This window comes from Pinus tabuliformis, chromosome 6, assembly GCF_031772625.1.
Source record: "Pinus tabuliformis cultivar Carrire ecotype Pingquan chromosome 6, CPIR1, whole genome shotgun sequence".
NCBI lineage: Eukaryota > Viridiplantae > Streptophyta > Pinopsida > Pinales > Pinaceae > Pinus > Pinus tabuliformis.
Genome location: NC_142292.1, coordinates 1,244,487,067 through 1,244,504,563, shown reverse-complemented (window position 1 = coordinate 1,244,504,563; position 17,497 = coordinate 1,244,487,067).

Here is a 17,497-nt window from a genome sequence, read left to right as displayed (position 1 = left end):
TTAACACCTTGTAGTCAGGGACATCTTCACAAACCACCAATGGATGGAGTCCTTTGAGATAATTAAAGGGTATAATGATGAAATTACCCATGAATTTTCCATGGCCCTTCAACCTCAAGGGGAAGATAGTGCCACCACCATTGTGAGAGGGCTTGTCATCCATTTCAATGCAAAAATAATTAATAGGGTGACCACATTGGATTTAGGAGTTAGGTGGGGCAAGGAGGATAGAATAGAAGCCATCACAACTAAAAATAATTTCTTCCTCCCTGAAGAAAAGCTAATTGAGGATAAAATGGAGTTAGAAGGGAAAACTTGCCTTACCCATGGGATGAAGTAGCCTACAACATATTAAAATACACATATTGTGAGGGAGGGCTTAGTGTTGTTTATGCCTATAAATTTAGGCTACTTTATGAGCTGAGGTTCAAGGAAAAATTGTCTTTCCCAAGAAAACTTAATATCCCCCATTTTCTTCTTCAGTCCATAGTGGAAATGATCCAAAGAGTGAGATAAGAGAAGCATCGATTCATTTTTGATCATGAGCTTATAAGGCTCATTGTCATGGATTATTTGAGATATGTCAAGAACCTTGTGTCACGGTGTTGTAACGGCTACAACCACCCTCCAAAATTTTGGCTCACATGCAAATTCCAGAGCCTACCTTGGATCCTGCGATCAATCAACCTTGGTCAATTGTTGGTAAGATGATGATTTCAATCTCCCCTCGTTGATCCTAAGAGTTGTCTATGTTCTCATATTTATGTAGCATGTGTCATTATCAGGCATAGGGGTTGTTGTTTGTCATGAAAAATGAATGTTGTTTTGCTTCAAGGGAATTGTGTGCATATGAGTGATCATCATCACATAGACATGTTTCACTCTCACTTCACGCACTCTGGTCACGAAGGTTGTTTCATTAAGAAAATTATGTCTTATTCATTTTGGATGGTATACATTGTGTCACTAAGTGTCCGTGTGTGATCATAGTCAATTCCTATCAATGTTTAAATATGTTTCACTACTATAACACTTATCCATTTTCTTGAGCAACCTAGCTTCATCCAGCTTCTTGGAACTGTGCGCTTTGCTTCTGCAACCATCAAGCTTCCTCCCTTTCTTGCTGAAACCCCGCAGTGCATAGAGACCCCAACCTCTCTTACCTCCTGAAACCCCGCAACCTATAGGGACCTTGCTAGCACTGCTATCTAGAAATGCGCAGAGCAGTTAGGTAACTGACACTGCTCTCCAGAAATATGCAGAGCAGTCAGGCAGCCAACACTACTATCCAAAATGCGTAGAGTAGTCCAGATGCCATGCATTCATCCCGCGACAGTGTATTGAGCCTCAAAAATGTGTAGTGTTGTCCAAGTTTTCTCGTTGGTCTTGCATGCAGAAACTGCATAGATATGCCTCCCAGGGCCTCATTTCGGAAGTAGTCACTTCCTGCTGAAAACACACCGGTCCATCGCCCAGTGACTTCAAGAAAACATGACATGCTAAGATCAATCCCAAGGAGTTGAGGAGAAGGACCAAGAGACCAAGTAATGGAAGTATCAGGACCACCCGCAAACTCTGTCAGATGCATGATCATCTTAAGGGTAAGTATGGTAAGTAAAGAAAACCTTCCAAAGTACATCTCTTAGTTGAGTTTGCAGGAATGCTTATCATTATCATATCATCCCATCCTCGGTAACATGAATGTGCACAAAAACGAAAAGTCATTTTATGTGTTTCTTTTACGTGTCTTGTTTCCCTTTCACTTGTTTGACCAACTGTCGTCTTCATCATGTTTATTGTTATGTCATGCTTCTGACCTTGTTCTGGTGATGTTGAAGATTTTGTTTGAGTTGTGTTCTCTACGTAAACATCTATCACTCTCACACACAATTTTTTAAGTATTATCATGCATATGTCATCACAGTCGTCTAAATGTCTATCTGAATTGTCGCACTTGACGCTCTCACCATTAGACAGTCCCGTAGTCAGTCACACTGAGCATATGTTGTCTTGTTGGTTTGAGGTGTCTTGCTGTCGAGTCATGTTGAGTGCGTGTTCGCAAGGTTATGTATTCACGAGTTCAGTTGCTCACACACTTAGTCATTTTGAGGAAACTCCGTCGACCGAATCACCCTCCAATAGTTGGATCCCCGCTAAGCTGCACTATGCAGTCTCAGCCCCTAGTGATCATGTACTACTACCTAGAATTGCACAGAGCTTGAGCCTACTTCCCAGGAAGTCTACACTACGAAATCCTAGAATCAACTTGACTAACTGTCACCTAGAACAATGCAGAAGTTTCTTAGCAAGTCATCTCAATTTGTGCCGCCTACAAGAAAATCTATCAAGCTTCCAGCTAGTCAACCAGAGATTACTAGGCAGTGACCCTAGGATTCACTCCAAAAAATTGTGCAGAAGCTAGAAGCATGCCCACCTTTGCTGACCGAAGAAATTGTGTAGACATGAAGGACAATCACCTACTGCCTGTCACTTCACTATCATCGAAATTTGTGCAATTTTGTTAGCCAATCATCCTGTCAACCAACCTGCGGCTCCTCCTAAAAACTAAGCAGTTTTCATGGGCTGTCCTCTAACTACCCAACACCCTGCTCAACATAGATACTATGCAGAGATGTCTTACAAGAAAGCCTCCCACTTCTATTCAGTTTTGGCCAGCAAGTTCCTGCATCCCGCTGCCAGCCTCCCCAGAGAATCTGCGTAGTTTTCACTACTAGTGTCCTCCCCGATGCCTCCATGGAAAATTTGTGCAAATATTCCCTTCAGCTAAGCTATATCCGTAGATAGTCAATTCTGATCTGAACTGCCCATCTTAGCCTCCCAGTGACCTCTGCACAGTTTTCCTTGACAGTGTTCGGAGCCCGCATCCAGGCTTGAAATGCACTTTGTGCAGTTTTAGAGCCTTGTCCTCTACCTCAGTCACTTGCACCTGAAAAATAAATATGATGCATCATGGTAGACTAGGAGATTTCTGGATTTGATGTTGTTTCATCATGAGTGATTGCAGATACAGGCACATGGATGAGACATGGCGTGACGACGAATGAGATGAACAAGGAGCGCATGCAAGGAGACTTGTTCGTGAACAGATGAACACACGAAGCGTACCAAGTAGCAAGCGAAGGAGACACATGCACATGCATGAACTATCAAGCAAACACCAAGACCGTCAAAGAATTTGCACACCTTGTGTAGGTGAAGCTATAATACACCAAGATCACACTCATCACTCAGCAGCACTGCAACTCAACATGGACACCACCATTAGCATGAACATACTAGCACTGTCGTGTCGAGTCATGTCATGAGTCATCTCGGCCACGTCACTACTGTGGGCCATATTGTTGTAATAAATGTAATGTAACATGGAAGTCCAAAAGACCCACATGTAAAGTTGGAGAGTCATGTAAATTTGAAGATTCATGCAAGTCAAACAATCATGAGGGAAGTCAAAAAGTCACAAGGGTTAGTTTCACCCTTGGCTATATATACCCCTCATTTGTACATGCAAAGGACTTTTCACCTTGGCTCCTCCCACATAGACTTGAGAGTCTGTAATATTTTCTTTGAGGAGAAAGCAGTGGCTCCAACAACACGCTATCGGGGTTAGTGATTTAATGGTGTACAGATCTGTCTTGGAACTTTCACTTAATTTAGAAGCCTGTTAATAGGCCGACACAATTCCATACATGTATTGTATTCGTTTATAAGACTATTCTTTGGACACTTGTAATGCATGTTTCTTTAACCTATGTTAAGAAAGTTGAACTATTTCAGTTTTTCTAGTACATATGCTGTTGGAAATGTGTTGTATTAGTTGTTAACGCTCTCTCCCATGTGGACTATTCTGCTAGACACTCAACAGATTCACTCTCGTAAACTTGTTATAACCACCATCACACTTGTGTGGGCTATTCTGCTTGGTGTTGTACGTGCTATCTTCTCACCTTGTGTTTGTGACTGGTGCATCCTTGTGGACTACTCTGTTGGAAGCTGCACATGTCCTATTCTGTTGTGTGTCTCTAGCAGAGTTGGGACAATTCCCTTTCAACCTGAGACTCACTTTCACCCTTTCCCTTTGCAGTGAAAGAAATTTAACACAAGCGACACTAATCACTCACCAGGCACACAAACCTCTCTATTTGAAGATGAAGTAAACCACTCTCATGTGGTGACAAGCAAGAGCTAAGGAAAATCTTTAAGATAATGGCAACCGGGCCATCATACTGGATGGGACTCCTACACCAAACAGTGTGAGGTCTAGTTGGGACTTCATACTGGGGAGATCCTCTGAATGTTGGCAGGTCCAACATCATCAACATTTCTGGCGCTAGAAGGAGGTCTAGATGACAAGCTGAGTCCTCGCAATCTATTTTGAATCTTCACACATATATCATGGAGTTTTTTATAGCTCACCCTCCGAAATGTCTTTCCAACAGACATATCTTTCACTTCAAGAGGGAGTTCTGGGATGACTTGTCATAAATCATGTATGGTGGTGAAGGCGAAGTGGCCTGGCCTGAGCACTTAGATGACTTCCATGCCCTCATGGAGAACGTGGAAGGTTTTAATGAAACAAAGGTCTGTTCGCTGCTCACACACACACTTCATGACTAACCATTAATATGGTGTAGCATACTACCTCATAACTACATGCACTCATTCAAGAAGTTCAGTGATATAATAAAATCTATTTTTCACCATTTCGATCCTGAAGCACTTGATAAATTTTTTTTACAACAACGGAAGGCCTCACATGACTCTCTAGAGGAATTTTGGGGGTGCTTCCGTCAACTCTCTTTTGAAGCTCCAAAAATTCATATGAACTTCCAATATCTTATTGAACAATATGAGTATGTTTGTATCAAATTTCTCTATCCAAAACTGAAGAAAAATCCCAAACCCCACTCAGCATACTTCAATGATGGAGCTGCGCAATCACAAGTGGACACAGTCGCAGTCACATGTGACTGTCCACCTTCCCCTCGTCAAACAACTCCACCCGTATAGAGTGATGTTGGAGAGTATGCACATAAGTCTTTTCAACTGTCACATCCTCCCATCCTCACTACTCTCAATTTCTGCACAGATTTGGCTGGGAATCCCACGGGTTATCATATGCACTTGTTACGTCAACCTCCATCCTCGCGTTATGTCGATCCTCTAGATTTTACTGTCTTGTGTTCTTCCATTATGGACACTACACTTGTTGTGAATGAGGATCAAGCTATTGACGGAGAAGATGCTGCAAAACCAACTTGCACTATCATTTACGAAGAGTATAACTGAGCATTTAGGCATGAACCCGTGGTGAAGGATGACCTCCTTCTATCCACACCTACTTTGCTTTTTCCTGACATATTCGATGATTATGGTATCTCTGATTTTCCTTATGTAAATCCATCCGCGGATGCATCTAGTTCCGATCATTCGTAGAACACACCTGATGTCATTCCATCATTTGATAGTGGAGAGGACAAATATTTCATTGAGAATCCACTTGACTTTTCATCTACCTTTTCCAGAAACACAGAGGGTGAACATTCTTGCTTCTCATCTACCCCTCTGTATGATTCATCAAATCATGAGGATGCCAACAAACATCTTGAATTTTCCAATCATTATTTTCGTGATCTCTGTACTTCTTCATTTGATCACGATGTTGATTCGCTTGCGTTAATCTGTCTAAGCCACTGGTCTCCAATGATCTATCTATTGACGGAGTGGAAATCCCATAGGTTGTTGAGGCACTTCAGCATGGGTTGATGGTTATGTCAAGCCCTTGCTGTCCTAAGGTTAGTTCCAATTCCCATCAGAAAAATTGTGAAACACCCAAGGCTCCTCATCACTCATCTGTATGCACTGAAGATCAATCCAACACACAAATTTTGCTTCCTCCACTGGAATCACATGATCCCATCACTTACACACAGGAGGAGTCATTCATAGCAAGCACACTTGCAAGGTGTAGGTTGTCTATTTTTCTCATGTTTTCTTATCTATCCCAGTCAAGAGAGTGCATATGCTTATCATCTGTATGCAGTATATCAGAACACCATGGTAACTCCAGAAAGTGTTTGTCTTGTGCTTTCACTCTTTTCTTTTATGTGGACACATTTAAACTCATAGTGCGTTGGTATTCATTTTTATATCTTTCATGTTTTCTGGTTCACGTCATTGTGTTTTTCATGAACCATGCCTTCACCAACATGGGCCAGCCAATGCATTGGTGGCGGCACTAGAAATATCAATTCACGTGAGTAGGCCCATGCACTATTTAGCATAGGAGTAGGAGTAGTGTTTGCTTCTTTGATTTGCTTTAATTTCTGGTTTGCATGTTTGTTTACTTGCTTACTTGGTTTGGTTTGCTTTCTTTCTTGCTTTTCTTACTTGTTTTTCTTTCACTTTACTTCTTCTTTTTTCTTCTTGCTTTCTTTGCTTGCTTCTACCCGTAGGTTAGCCTCTTGTGAAACCGTGTTTGGCTCTTTAGACAATCTGAGAAAATCTAAGAGGACTTGTACAACTATAAACATTTGGTTATCCATTGTCCTCTATTTTTATGAATAACTTGTTGTCTTCAGTCAATGATGCCTTCATGGAAAATACATTTTGTTTAGAGTGAGTCTTGGTGAAAACACAAAGCTTGCACTGTTAACTAGTATCACCCAAGGATAATTTTAGGGGCGAATGTTCGCCCTTTGGCGAAATTAAGGGGTTTTAAATTTTTAGTGGGCGAATATTTTGTATCATAGTACATTTTTACAAATCACCTCAAATAGCCCACCTTATTTTAAGGGAGAGGGTAAAAAAGGTAAATTTAGCCCTCGAAATTAGGACTTACAACCTTCCATTCGCCCATTTTCAAGAATAGGTTTTATTTAAGTGAATCCATTCGCCCATTTTCAAGAATAGGTTTTATTTAAGTGAATCCTATGGGCCAAATACCATATTTATAAAAGAGGTATAGTAAATTAATAAAAATATAAATAAATGAGAGGTATGGTATATAAATAAAACATTTTTTATATTTACTCCATAAGTCACGTTATATACATGTAAGGGTGTAAACAAATAAAAATATAAGTAAAGTGGAGGTATGGTAAATAAATAAAACGTCTTTTTATACTTACTCAAAAGGTATGGTAAATAAATAAAAATATAAATAAACTAGATGTATCCTAAATAAATAAAACCTCTTTTTATATTTAGTCCATAACCTTCGTTCTATTTATGAAGGCTCAAGAAAGAGGTTTTATTTAAGTGAATCCTATGGGCCAAATACCATATTTGTAAAAGAGGTATGGTAAATTAATAAAAATATAAATAAACGAGAGGTATTGTAAACAAATAAAACATTTTTTGATATTTACTCCATAAGTCACCTTATATTTATGAACACTCAAAAAATGGGTTATATTTAGGTTAAACCTATGGCCAAAATACTATGGGACAAATACCATGGACTAGATTGTTATTAATACCATGCAAAAAACCATTATTAACCCTAATATTAGAATTAATAAAAATAAAAATGGCACATGGTATTGACCCATGGTATTCACCAAAATGGCACATGGTATTGACCCATGGTATTCACATGGAATGTAGCCTATTTAAATGGGGGAATTAAACCAGCGTGTAGCCTATGCTAAGATTCACTAGGACTTTACAAAGCTTTATTATTTAGTGAAAGACTCGCCAAGATCTTACAAGATTTTATAATTGAGTAAAATATTCTAATAAAAATAAAAATGGCACATGGTATTGACCCATGGTATTCACCAAAATGGCACATGGTATTGACCCATGGTATTCACCTGGAATGTAGCCTATTTAAATGGGGGAATTAAACCAGCATGTAGCCTATGCTAAGATTCACTAGGACTTTAAAAAGTTTTATTATTTAGTGAAAGACTCGCCAAGATCTTACAAGATTTTATAATTGAGTAAAATATTCGCCATGCCTGGTGAGAGATTCGCCAAAAAATTATATATACATATTATATTATTGATAAAATCGCCTTCCATTTTTCCTATATACCATGGAGATTCGCCCATTTATTATATTTATAAATTTAGGGGGGCTTCTTAAAATTTTCCCTGGTATCACCTACTCTAATCATTTCTTTTGGGTTAACCCTTGTCAGCTTAGTCAAGTAGAGTAAGGTGAGGGGGGGAACCTTAACAATTATGTTAGAGGTATATATAACATACTTCTATGAAGGAACAACCTCTTATTCTCTCAATAAGTCGGGATCCCTCTTCTGCCTCTAAAATAAATAAGTGCCAATGCAAAATTTTTTGAAAAAATAAAAAATTAAAAATCAATAAGGTGAAAGAAGAGAAAGGATTCCTACGCAGAGAAGTGATGCAAGTAAATTTGCTGGGGTACTGACCAGACTCACTAGCAGCGAAGTGATGCTTGTGTTCCCGTGTGACTTCGCCGAGGTACTGTCCAAGCTTGCTGGTAGCAGATTAACACCAGAGATGAAACTTAAACTCTGACAACTATATTACTTGTGCATCAATATGTCCCTCATCGCCAATCGAAACAACTGAGTTAACTTGGCTTGGAATGTGTGCTAACCGATGAAGAGCATGGCAGGTGCTATATCTTTCAATCAATCTAGTGTGGAAATCACGATGATCAAAGAATCGAACAATTCTTCCGGAAGGGTTAGACTCGATTTTCACGAAATAAGGTCCATTCAAAGAGTTGGAGTTCTACCAGTGTGTCACCAAGTGTTGTAGCAGCTACAACCACCCTCCAAAATTTTGGCTCGCATTCAAATTTTAGAGCCTACCTTGGATCTTGCGACCTATCATCCTTGATCACTTGTTGGTAAGATGATGATTTCAAGCTCCCCTCCTTGATCCTAAGTGTTGTCCGCGTTCTCATCTGTATGGAGCATGTGTCATAATAGGGCATATGGTTGTTGTTTGTCATGCAAAAGGAATGTTGTTTTGCTTCAGGGGAATTGTGTGCATTTGAGTGGTCATCATCACATAGACATGTTTCACTTTCACTTCATGCTGTTGGGTTGTGTTATATTCTTTCCACGTAGTTAATAGGGGGTTTGAGGGGCACCCGTAACCTCACTTTATGGGGTCTGGGGCAACACCCTGCAAAATTTTGGTTTTGGACCCTATGTTAGGTTGGGCGGACCCACCTATGGTTTTATGCATGATTTTCACACATGTTTTTTGGACGCGATGGTTTTCGGTCCATGGTATTGGATGCGATGGTTTTCGGTCCATGGTATTGGATGCGATGGTTTTCGGTCCATGGTATTGGATGCTTTGACATGTATAAATATGTATTATAACATTGAAAGGAAAATAATAAAAAATCAAGCCGGTAGTCCCGGTTTTGGGATCCAAGGGAAAATCTCTATGTATATGTGTTTTATGTGTAATGCTCTTGCATTATTTATTTTCTGTGTTTTAGAATTCGTGTGCAGGTAATTTCTGTATGGGGTTAAAACCTACATTTGGTATCAGAGTAGATTTAGCTTCAAGGGGACGCCTTTGATGCTGAGGGGTTTCGCTCGGGCCAGTGGTAGACCCTATTTAGTGGGAGATCTATGAGATCGATTCTGGTGGTGAAAGAAGATGGCGAGCAGTGGAAAGATAGAGATCGAGAAATTTAATGGTCATAGTTTTGAGTTGTGGAAACTCAAGATGGAGGATCTGTTGGTGGATAAAGATCAGTGGATCACGGTAGATCCGGGTACTAAATCAACAGGAGTGTCCGATGAAGAATGGAAAAAGTTGGATCGGAAGGCAAAGAGCACAATACGATTGTGTGTCTCAGATTCAGTATTGCTGAATGTATCCGGGGAAGCTATGACGAACTCTTTGTGGGACAAGTTAGGGACTTTGTACCAATCTAAGTCTCTGGTGAATAAACTGTTCCTGCGAAAAAAGTTGTATAACCTGAGGATGAACGATGGAGACTTGGTGATAGAGCATATGAACGCATATAATACTGTGGTAAGTCAATTAGCGTTTGTTGATATTAAAATTTCAGATGAAGATAAGTGCATCAGTTTGTTGTTTTCTCTACCACATTCGTGGGATAGTTTGTGGTAGCGATGCAACTGCCTTGCAGTTTGATGAAATAATCTTAGCCTTGCTGATGGAGGAGATGAGATGGAAAAATATGGAGAGCCAGAATGGTGATGCCTTGTCTGTACGAGGACGGTCCTAGAACAGAAACAAAAATAAGTCATCGAGTGGGAGATCTAAATCTCCAGGAAAACCTGTAAAGGTGGTATGCTGGAAATGTGGAAAGGAAGGGCACTTCAAAAGGGACTGTAAATCTAAAGCTCCTGACAAAGGAAAGGGATCTGATGATGCTCCTTCTGTAGAGGTGAAAACCACCTCAGATGAAGGTGGGGATGTGTACTTGGCTTCTTCAAGTACACATGTAGATCATGAGGCATGGTTGATTGACTTAGGTGCATCCTTTCACTTCACTCCCCATAGAGAGTGGTTCTGCGAGTATGAGAAATATGATGGTGGTGATGTCTTCTTGGGGGATGACAGGAAGGCTAGAATCATTGGTCGTGGAAAATTAAAGTTGAAACTACAAGGTGGAAGGGTTAGAACACTTCCGGGGGTTCTGCATATTCCTACATTAGCCAGAAATCTGATTTCTGTTAGCAAGCTGGATGATGCAGGTGTAAAAACAATGTTCGAGAAGGATACCTGCAAGATGGTTCGGGGAGCACTGGTATTGATGCGGGGAGTTCAGATTGGAACTCTGTACAAGCTGCAAGGTAGCATTGTTATTGATGGGTGCAACGGTTCTGTGGTTCCTAAAAGTGGAGTAGAAAATCTAGTGGTCTCAGGAGAGAAGACCATGCTGTGGCATCAAAGGCTTGGACATATTGGAGAGAAGGGCCTTCGAATACTTCATGGTAAAGGTATGGTAGAAGGTATGAGTAATAGCTCTCTGGATTTTGATTTTTGTGAAAATTGTGTATATGGGAAGCAGAATCGGGTGTGTTTCCTCTCTGGTAGTAAGAGGGTGAAATAGATATTAGAACTTGTGCACAGTGATGTGTTTGGACCTGTGAAGGTTCCATCACTGGGTAAGTCTGTGTACTATGTATCATTTATAGATGACCTCTCAAGGAATACATGGATATATTTCCTTAAGAAGAAATTTGAAGTCTTTGACAGGTTTAAAGAATTTAAGGCTCTGGTGGAAAACCAGACAGAGAAGAAGATAAAGGTGTTGAGGACAGATAATGGTGGAGAGTTTTGCAACAAGGAATTTGAAGAATTCTGTAAGAAGTGTGGTATATCATGACAGAAGACTACTCCATATACACCTTAGAAAAATGGAGTTGCAGAAAGAATGAACAAGATGTTGATGAAAAGGGCAAGGATCATGCTTAGTGGTGCCGGGTTAGGACAAGAATTCTGGGCAGAGTCGGTGGATATTGCATGTTACCTGGTCAACATGTCACCTTCATCAACGTTGGAGGGTAAGACTCCTCAAGAGGTATGGACTGGTAAGAAACCCTCTCTTTCACATCTGAGGGTATTTGGATGTGATTCATATGTACATGTTCCAAAGGAGAAACGAACCAAGTTGGATAGTAAATCAAAAAATGCATCTTTATTGGGTATAAGGATGGTTCAAAGGGTTATAAGCTTTGGAACCCAATAACAAGGAAGGTTGTGTATAACCGAGATGTGGTGTTTAGAGAGGTGAAAGATGTTATTAAATATGAAGTCCAACCAAAGGAACCTGAGAAGATAGAGTTTGAGCTAAAGGAGGAAAAATCAGACTCTACAACAAAGGAGGAATCAGAAGATGAAGAGCCACAAACTCCGGCTGTGAGAAGATCAGTTCGAGAAAGAAGGTAGCCAGAAAGGTATATTCCATCTGCTTTCTGTTCAAATTTTTCTTTGTCTATTACTGATGATGATCCCAGAATTGTGAAGGAAGCAGTGGATTCAGAGGACAGAAAACTCTGGAAAGAGGCCATGGTTGATGAAATGGCATCTTTGCACAAAAATGAAGCTTGGGATCTGGTGGATTTTCCAACTGGAAGGAAACCCATAGGCAGCAAATGGGTGTTCAAAAAGAAGACAAATGCAGAAGGAAAAGTGGAGAAATACAAAGCTCGGTTGGTAGCAAAAGGTTATTCCCAAGTGTCGAGAATAGATTTTAGTGATATTTTTTCTCCTATTGCCAAGGTAACTTCTATTAGATTACTTTTATCTATTGCTGCTGCTTTCGATTTTGAGGTAGAACAGATGGATGTGAAGACAACATTTCTTCACTGGGATCTCGAAGAGGAGATCTACATGAAGCACCCTGAAGGCTTTGCGGTGAAGGGTAAGAAAGAACTGGTATGTAAGTTAAAGAAGTCTCTATATGGGTTAAAACAGTCACCAAGGATGTGGTATCAAAAATTTGATACATTTATATAGGGACTTGGCTTCACCAGAAGCAAAGCAGATCACTGTGTGTATTTTAAATTAATTGGTGGCCATGTTATTTATCTGGTCTTGTATGTGGATGATATGTTGTTGGTTGGAAATGACAAAGAAGTTATCTAAGATTTGAAGACCCAATTGTCCTCCAAATTCGACATGAAAGATCTTGGTGCTGCAAACTATATTTTGGGCATGGAAATTAAAAGAGATGGGGCAAAGAGGAAGCTCTAGTTAAACTAGAGGAAGTATGTTGAGACAATATTGCAGAGGTTTAATATGTAGGATAGTAAACCGGTTAAGGTTACTATTCCTATAGGTGTGAGGTTATCTGCTGAACAGTGTCCCAAGACACAAGAAGAGGAAGAGGACATGTCCTGTGTTCCATATGTAAGTGTAGTCAGAGCCTGATGTATGCAATGGTATGTACTAGACCAGACATTGCACATGCAGTGGGAGTATTGAGCAGGTTTATGTCAAAGCTAGGGAAGGAGCACTGGACAACAATGAAGCAGGTTTTTAGGTATTTGTGTGGCACTAGTGATTATGGTTTGTGCTACCAAGGAAGAGCAGGATTGGACGAAGTGTTGGATATTCATGGCTTTGTTGATGCAGACTCGGCTGGAGATTTGGATCAGAGAAGATCTACAAGTGGGTATGTGTTTAACCTATTTGGAGGAGAAGTCAGTTGGATGAGTAAGAAACAATCTGTAGTGGCACTATCAACTACAGAGGCAAAATACATGGTAGCCACTCATGCAAGCAAAGAAGCAGTTTGGTTGTAGAGATTGTGTTCAAGTATGGGGTTAGTACAGGAAGCTATAAGGATAGATTGTGACAGCCAAAGTGCAATTTTCTTGGAAAAGAACCTTGCATATCATTGAAAGACAAAGCACATTGATGTTCAGTATCACTTTGTGAGGGATATGATAGAAGACAAAAAGGTGTTGCTGGTAAAGGTGAACACTTTGAAGAATACTATAGATGCATTGACAAAATCTGTGAGCTTTGAGAAGTTCTCTTGGTGTAGAGAGACAATGGGCATTTCAGGGCTGGGAAAATGACTAACCTCTCTTGTGGCCCCTTGTGGAAAGAAAACAACAAGTGGGAGAATGTTGGGTTGTGTTATATTCTTGCCACGTAGTTAATAGGGGGTTTGAGGGGCACCCGTAACCCCACTTTATGGGTTCTGGGGCAGCGCCCCAGAAAATTTTGGTTTTGGACCCTATGTTAGGTTGGGCAGACCCACCTATGGTTTTGTGCATGATTTTCGCACATTTTTTTTGGACGCGATGGTTTTCGGTCCATGGTATTGGATGCTTCGATATGTATAAATATGTATTATAACATTGAAAGGAAAATAATGAAAAATCAAGCTGGTAGTCCCGGTTTTGGGATCCAGGGGAAAATCTCTGTGTATATGTGTTTTATGTGCTCTACTCTCACATTATTTATTTTCTGTGTTTTAGAATTCGTATGCAGGTAATTTCTGTACGGGGTTAAAACCTACACATGCACTCTTGTCATGAAGGTTATTGCATCAAGTAAAGTATGTATTAAGCATTTTAGATGGTCTACATTGTGTCAGTAAGTGTCCGTATGCGATCACAGTCAAGTCCTATCAATGTTTACATATGTTTCATTGATCTCACACTTAGCCATTTTCCCGAGAAACCTAGCCTCCTCCAGCTTCCCGGAACTGTGCGCTTTGCTTCTGAAACCATCAAGCTTCCTCCCTTTCTTTCTGAAACCTCGAAGTGTGTAGAGACCCCAACCTCCCTTGCCTGCTGAAACCCCGCAACCTATAGAGACCCAACCAACACTGATCTCCAGCAATGCATAGAGTAGTCAAGTAACCAACATTGCTCTCCAAAATTACGCAAAGCAGTCAGGAAACCAACATTGCTCTCCAAAAATGCGCAGAGTAGTCCAGCTGTCCTACATTCAGAAACTGTGCAGAGGAGTCCTCCTAGGACCCCCATCCCATGACAATGTCTTGAGCCTCAAAATTGTGCAGTGTTGTTCAAGTTGTCTCGTCGGTCTTGCATGTAGAAACTACGCAGATAGGCCTCCCAGGGCCTCATTTTGGAAGTTATCACTTCTTGTTAAAACTACACCGATCCATCGTCCAATGACTGTAGGAAAAGGTGACATGCTGAGATCACTCCCAATGAGTTGAGGAGAAAGACCAAGAGACCAAGTAATGGAAAGTATCAGGACCACATGCAAACTCCGTTGGATGCATGATCATCTTGAGGGTAAGTATGGTAAGTAAGGAAGACCTTCCGAAGTACATCTCTTAGTTGAGTTTGCAAGATTGCTTGTCATTTTCATATCATCCCGTCCTCAGTAACATGCATGTGCGCAAAAATGAAAAGTCATTTTATGTGTTTCTTCTACGTGTCTTGCTTCCTTTTCACTTGTTTGACCAATTGTCATCTTCATCATGTTTATTTTTATGTCATGCTTGTGACCTTATTTTGGTGATGTTGAAGGTTGTGTTTGAGTTGTGTTCTCTATGTAAACATCTATCGCACTCACACACGATTTTGTAAGTATTATCGCGCATTTGTTTTCACAGTCATCTAAATGTCTATCTGAAGTGTCGAACTTGATGCTCTCACCTTTAGGTAGTCCCGTAGTCAGTCACACTGAGCATATGTTCTCTTGTTGGTTTGAGGTGTCTTTCTGTCGAGTCATGTTGAGTGTGTGTTCGAAAGATTATGTATTCATGAGTTCAGTCGCTCACACACTTAGTCGTTTTTTTGAAACTCTGTCGACCGAATCACCCTCCAATAGCTAGACCCATCCTAAGCTGCTCTCCGCAGTCTCAACCCCCAGTGATCATGTACTAATGCCCAGAATTGTGCAGAGGTTGAGCCTGCCTCCCAGGTAGTCTGCATTGCCTAATCCTGGAATCAACTTGACTGATTGTCACCTAGAAGAAAACATAAGTTTCTCAGCAAGTCATCTCAATCTGTGCTACCTGCATGAAAATCTATCAAGCTTCCCGTTGGTCAACTAGAGATTTTGACTAGGCAGTGACCCCGGGCTTCACTCTAAAAAATTACACAGAAGCTACCAGCATGCCCACCTCCATTGACTAAAGAAATTGCGCATACATGAAGTATAGGCACCCGCTTCCTATCACTGCACTATCCTTGAAATTTCTGTAGTTCTGTCAGCCAATCATCCTATCAGTTGGCTTGCGCTCCTCCTAAAAACTACGCAATTTTTATGGCCTATCCTCCAGCTACCCGACACCCCGCTCAGCCTAGAAACTACGCAAATATGTCTTGCAGGCTAGCCTCCCAATTTTGCACAGTTTTGGTCAGCAAGCTCTAGCAGTCCACTGGCAATCTCCCTGGATAATCTACGCAGTTTTCACTGCCAGTGTCCTCCCTACTGTCTGTAATTCCTCAATAGAAAATTTGCACAGGTCTTCCCTTCAGCTGAGCCATATCCCACAGATAGTCACTGCTGATCTGGACTTCCCATCACAACCTTCGAGTGACCTCTGCACACATTTCCTTGATAGTGCCTAGAGCCCGAATCCCGACATAAAATGTGCTCTACATAGTTTCAGAACCTTGTCCTCTCTCCTGGTCACATGAACCCGAAAAAGAAAGATGATGCATCATGGTAGACTAAGAGATTCATGGATTTGATGTTGTCTCATCATGAATGATTGTAGATACAGTTACATGGATGAGACATGGCACGATGACGAATGGGATGAACAAGGAGCACATGCTAAGAGACTTGTTCAAGAATAGATGAACACACGAAGCGTACAAAGTAGCAAGCAAAGGAGACACATGCACATGCATGAACTATTAAGTGAACACCAAGACCATCGAAGACTTCACACACCTTTCCATGTGGATGTGAATCTATGATAAACCAAGAGCACACTCATCAATCAACAGCACTGCAACTCGACATGGACACCACCATCAGTATGAACATACCATCACTATCGTGTCGAGTCATGTCATTAGTCATCTTGGCCACATCACTACTGTTGGCCATACTGTTGTAATCAATGTAATGTAACGTGGAAGTCCAAGATACCCACATGTAAAGTTGAAGAGTCATGTAAGTCAAACAATCACGAGGGAAGTCGAAAAGTCACAAGGGTCAATTTCACCCTTGACTATATATACCCCTCATTTGTACATGCAAAGGAATTTTCACCTTGGCTCCTCCAGCATAGCCTTGAGAGTCTGTAATATTTTCTTTGAGGAGCGAGCAGTGGCTCCAACACCCTGCTATAGGGGTTAGTGATGTAATGGTGTATGAATGTGTCTTGGAACTTTCTCTTAATTTAGAAGCTTTTTAACAGGCCAACACATTTTCACACATGTATTGTATTCATTTATAAGACTATTCTTTGGACGCTTGTAATGCATGTTGCTTTAACTTGTACTAATACATTTGAACTATTTCGGTTTTTCTAGTACATAGGCTATTGGAAATGTGTTATATCAGTTGTTAATGTTGTCTCACCCGTGTGGAATATTCTGCCGGATACTTGAAAGATTCACTCTTATAACGACCGTCGCACTCATGTGGACTATTCCGCTGGGTGTTTTACATGCTATCTTCTCATCTTGTGTTTGTGACTGTCGCATCCATGTGGACGAATCCACCAGAAGCTGCGCATGTCCTGTTGTGTTGTGTGTCTCTAGAAGAGTTGGGGCTATTCCCTTTCAACTTAGGACTCACTTTCTACCTCTCCCTCTGTAGTGAAAGAACTTTGACACAAGTGGCACTGAGCACTCATTAGGAACATGAACCTTGCTGTTTTAAGACAAAGTAAACTACTCTCACATGCTGACAAGCAAGAGGTAAGGAAAATATTTATGATAATGGAAACCAGGCCATCATACCGAATGGGACTCCTACACCAAATGGTGTGAGGTCTTGTTGGGACTTCATACTGGGGATATCCCTTGAATGTTGGGGGGTCCAACACCATCAACACATGGGTAGAATTTTCAGACATGGATAAGGAGGAATTCAT